Raw genomic sequence first — 5864 nt, forward strand, 5'->3', positions numbered from 1 at the left:
CTACTGTACAGTTGCAATATTGACTGCAAACCACTCCCCCATACTGGAGTCTTTCACATGGAGGTTTTCCCATGGTTTGGCTGCCAAACCGCAGGGTATTTCCCCCCTGAGATTCCTCATTAGTCCATTTTCCATTAGTTGTCTTTCCTCATAGTTTTTCTGTGCTTTTTCAAACCACCTTTAATCTGATTTCCAGAAGAATGTAGGAATTACCAGGAAATCATGGAAAGATAACAAATGGAAGTGTTGTAATGAAGAAGCTTAGAGAAAAAACGCTGCTGTTCAGCACCCAAATGGTGGGAAAACCTCCATGTGAAAAGACTCGATCTGTCTCTAAAATAGGGTTATACTGATGGAAGAGACGTGCATAATGAGAGGTCTGGTTTTGCCACAAGCATCAGGAAGTGGGAAGGGCTATTACTTTACAAAGCGATATGATCTATCAGATGGAATTGGTTCCAAAACAGCCTGCAGCTGAGAGGCAGAGAAAATGTATTATAACCCATCTGGGAGTTTTGGGAAAACTGAGTGTTCTGGAGTGACCCAGCTCCCAAACAGAAAGCTGACTTAGTTGGATTCCCTGCCTGGCACTAGTCCCAAATAATGTGGGACTCTACAACTGCCAGTTCTCACAACATGATGCAATTCTGACACTGCTGTGTCACCTGTGCATCTAGTGAGCAGCACAATCATCTTTATGCTCAGGCAACACATTCCAATATGATAGTTATGTAATGGTGTGAAGGTTGTCTATTCATATTGTGACTCTGATATTCCATTGTGAGTCATAGTAATCATCTGCCAACACGTGAGTCTGAAACAGCGGCAGTGTGGAGGAAGGGAAAGAATGATTGCATTGATATTATAGATCAGGAGTGGCCAACGGTAGCTCTCCAGAGTTTTTTGCCTACAACTACCATCAGCCCCAGCCATTGGCCATGCTGGCTGGGGCTGATGGGAGTTGTAGGCAAAAAACATCTGGAGAGCTACCGTTGGCCACCCCTGTTATAGATGATATATTATGGAGAAGTGGAAAAATAAACAAGATGATGCATTTAAGTGATCATTTCATGCAGGAGAAAGAGTGCACCATGTTACATCAAACACTTTGACAGTAGAATGGAAGATTGCTAACTATTTCAAAAAAGAAGGGTCCTGTACTAATGCAATTTAAGCAAAATGGAACAATTATTTAGCTCATCTATTACAATCTTTGAAAAAGGAGAAACTGCTACAATGATCCATAGGAAAGACTACAATATGAGCTGACTTTGAGCCCAAAACTATGCATGTTTACATGGAAGTAAGTTCTACTGAAGTCAAACCCCTATGTTGCTTGTGCTCATCATTGCAAATTTTTTTAACAGTGCTTGGTCCCCAGGAAGCCTGTCTTGCTTCCACCAGGGCGAGGGCTTTTTCCATCATAGCCCCATCCTAGTGGAATGCTTTATCAGAGGAGACACTTGCCCTGTGGGACCTATCCAGGTTGCAGATTAAAAATGGAATTGTTCTGGTAGACCTTTAGTTGGTGAATAATAGGGATGGGCATGAACCACACATTTGCAGTTTGGTTTGTGGTTTGTAGCTGAACCACAAACTGAACTCCAAACTGATACACCAGTTTGCTAACCAAACCAGTTCATCTTGGTTTGTGAGCCATTTAAAGTTTAAACCTCTGCTTTCTGTTCCCCACAGCTTTTTTCAGGGAGCAGAAACTGGCTCTGAGCCATTAAAACCAAACAGCTGGTTTTTGTGAAGAGCTTTTTCTCTTCTTCATGAACCACTATGAACTGCATGAAAATTCATGGAAGTTTGTGGTGGTTCTTCAGTTTGTGAACATCATTTTGTGACCCACAAACCGGTCAAAACTCATGACAAAGTTTAGTTCACAGCTAGTTTGTGCCCACTGCTAGTGGTGGAAAGTGCCATCAAGTCACAGCTGATGTATGGCAACCCTGTGGGGTTTCCAAGGCAAGAGATGTTCAGAGGTGGTTTGCCATTACCTGCCTCCCCATCATGACCCTCGTATTCCTTAGAGGTCTCTCATCCAAATACTAGCCAGAGCTGACCCCACTTAAGTTGTGAGATCCAATGAGATCAGGCTAGCCTGGCTATCCAGGTCAGGGTAGTCCTTTAGCTAACCCTTCTGTTTTCAGCTGTTATTGGTTTGCCAGATGCTTTCTCTTTTGAACATTTTCTAGGTAGCATGAAAATGTCAAGATTTCAACTGTTTTAATGATGAAAATTGCAGTTTTGTAATTTTTAAAAAATGTTGTGTACAGCTTTGGGGATATATGCTGTTGGGGAGAGCAATGAAAGTACTTAATTTGCATATTGGGAGGAGTGTATGTAGGAGTGACTAGAAGAAAAGTAAACCGGGTAGTGGGAGGAACAGAGTCCTAGTCGTTTGGTCTCTCCAAGGACTGAAGTGCTGAGGCCTCAGCTGAAGAGATTTTTGTCCGGTGTGGGCCCTCTGGGGTTTTTTTGGAACTGACTGTTTTCTGGAGGAGGTTAGCTCCCAGACCACCTGCCTATGAGCTGATGGTGACTTCTTCCCTTGGATGGTGAGGAGAGAGACCTGAGAACTTTCCTTCCTACTGGAGGCTTGCTGCTTCTGAGGGACTGCCTCTGGACCAGCTTCATCAAGAAGGCAGCACTTCTGGGACATTGACTGCTGGATCTCTGGTTTGGGAAGGGAAAGTAGTTTGGGAGCACTATACCCTGTGTACAAAACTGTGTTTATTCTTTTTAATAAATAGTTAATTTTCTTAAATCAAGGTGTGTGTGTGGGAGGGGTGATTTAAGAAAGGAGGCCTTAAGCCTTGTACTTGCCCTAACTTCCAGTGCCTGGGTTTAACCTGTGAACCACCTTGAGGCCCTGCATTGTGGGAGAGGGGTTGGATATAAATCTCATAAACAAACAAACTTGCTTCCAGGAAATGGGACCTATCTTCTGATAATGTCCCAAGAGGTTAACCCCATGTGAGAAAGACAGGATCACCCATAGATGGCCTTGCACTGATGCAGCAGAGCTGTCACCTCCGTTGCCCTTGCTGCTGCTCTCCAGTGGCAGGTTGGTATGTGGGTGCAAGAGCATCTGCAGGACACAGAGCAACAGAGGAGGAACAAAGGAATGGTAGCAATAGTCAACATGATATTCAGATCAACACCTTCTTCATGTTGGTGCATAAGGCATACTGATGTTAACTTAAATACAGTCAGTGTATAGCTTGACTGGGCAAACAACACCTACATGCCACCCACCTTTCCCTGCTGGGACAATTGCATTGCTCAGCCACAGTTCATGCAGCCATTATGTCCGTTACCACATCTCCACTGCAAGTGGACTGAAAAGCTTGAGAGTTGTTTGGTTTTACCTTTGTTTACATGAAGCTATTGACTCTAGAGGGCCACTCCCTTATACAGTCAGCTCAAGAGATGCTTTGAGACACACCTGGACACAAGCCCAGTCCTATGCCTGTTTACCTGCTTCCTATCTTCCATTGTAATACAAATCAAAGCTCTAAAACAAGGCAAGCTTTTTTTCTCCTATGACATTCTGGCCCCATCAGAAGCCTGCCGTACATATTACAAGGCCCACCTTGCTCTGCATTGTTCTGAACAATTCAGCATCTGATGCTGAAATATAATATCCAGTGTTTTGGGCCAGTTACACATTTCTGCAGGATCCCCAGGCAGAGACCCATCTCTGCCCCTTCCCTATGCTCTACTCATTTCCACAATCCCTAATATACCTTCCCCATTGATCCTCCAAGTGCCCATACAGATGTGGGAAGGAGATAAATGACTGAGGTGGAGCAGGTGGCATTCCTTCATAAGAGAGCCAGTTTGGTGTAGTGGTTAAGTGTGCGGGTTCTTATCTGAGAGAACCAGGTTTGATTCCCCACTCCTCCACTTGCACCTGCTGGAATAGCCTTGGGTCAGCCATAGTTATCACAGAGCTTGTCCTTGAAAGGGCAGCTTCTGGGAAAGCTCTCTCAGCCCACCCACCTCACAGGATGTTTGTTGTGGGGGAGGAAGATAAAGGAGATTGTGAGCTGCTCTGAGACTCTGAGACTGCCGTGGAATATAAATCCAATGTCTTCTTTGTCTTCTTCAATATGGGAAAACACTGTTTATCCAAATGCAGTGAAACAGCAACAGTGAACCTCATGTGTCATTTCTGTAAGAAAACTGCCAAGACTGAAGGATAGAGGATGCATCATGTTGAAACTGGGATCTGATGGGCTCTCCAGACATCCCTGGGGTGCTACCCAGCCTTGTTGAGTGCTGAAAATGGCCACATTTATCTTCGAAACATGATGCCTTTCAGCCTACTTTGTCCCAAGCATGAAATGTGCCAAGATATTCTTTTAGCTACATTTGTTCAGTGCATCCATATGGAAGGAAAGTGAACAAGCTATTAATCAGATATTTAAGAACCCTTTCTCTAATAGTCTGGAATAGCAAACCCCAATACTGGCTAAATGTGTGCCCCCCCATGAGGAAAACAGCATCCCTCCAGGGTCATTTGGGGACAAGAAAATGGCACATTTGCTTCATGCATCATGGTCCCAAACCAAATCGAGGCCATGTGTGCTTGGGAAATGAGGGCCAAGAATGAAACTCACAGAGGATGTACAACTGATTTAAAGCCAGATTGTTGAAAATCAAAATGCACAGTTTGGCTCTGAGGACCATATTTCAGTCTAGCCCAACAGCAAAACAAGGTCAATCTTATAGCAAATAAACAGAATATCTGGTTTAAAAATTGCTGGGTCTTAAAGCACTCTCACGATGGTACCTGTCTCCAACACGCTTGTCACTATTTCCACATCAGTTTCTCCCCTGTGTTCTAAGGTATGTGGAGAAACAGCAACGTATTTCCATAATTGGTGGCTTTGCCCCTTTATCAAACAATTTTGGCTGATCATCTCTTCTATAATATTCAACACCATTGGTATACATCTACCTTTTTTGCCACAAGTGTTCTTGCTAAATATCTGGGCTGATATGCATATTCCCAAACCCAAACAAATTTTGCTCTCCTTGATGTTAACCACCACAAAGCTTGCTATAGCTACTAAATGGCATTCCTTGGATCCCCCGGTTATCAATATCTGGTCCAAGAAACTCTGGGAATATTTTATCTTTGAAAAAATCACAGAAGCCAAAAAGCAATATGCGAACCCAGATAGTTCATCAATATTTTCCCAAGTTTGGTCACCCTATTTAGCATGGGAATTCAATTCGCCCGCCAGTGCTTCCGCTCTCTCCGTACAGGAATGTATTTCTTTACTCACCTCGTCTTAAGTAGGACTATTCCTTTTTTTTATGAACCCAAAACTTCTGGCATTAATTAAAAATGTACATATTGTCAATAGTAACCTTTCAAATTGATAGCTCTGTAACATTGTGCTGGTTTTGCCTATGGTTGTAACAATATCATATTTCATACTGTAATGTGCATATATTTTCAATAAAAGCATTATTTTTATTTTTAAAAAAAGGTTGCTGGGTCTATTTGTGCAATTTTTAATTACTGTCAACATCATACCTCCAAAAACCAGCAGCAATATAGCACCTTTTGTTTAAAAAATAATAATGTCACAAAATGGTGAGAAAAATTTGGTATTCCCCAGATCTGGTTGGATATTCCCTGTGGTTTAGTACACAGAAGTAGGAAATGAACATTCTCTGCCTAACCCAGTACTTTATAAATTAAGAATTTATAGGAGATGCTTGCAAAGGGCTTCCCTGACTTCTTGGAATCATTTCAGTGAAGGGACATGTTTCTCCATGCTGAAATAAAAATGAAGTCCACTCCTGCAGCAGATCCAAGTACACATCTGAGGCTATGTGGA

Source organism: Heteronotia binoei, chromosome 21 (assembly GCF_032191835.1).
Source record: "Heteronotia binoei isolate CCM8104 ecotype False Entrance Well chromosome 21, APGP_CSIRO_Hbin_v1, whole genome shotgun sequence".
Taxonomy (NCBI): Eukaryota; Metazoa; Chordata; class Lepidosauria; order Squamata; family Gekkonidae; genus Heteronotia; species Heteronotia binoei.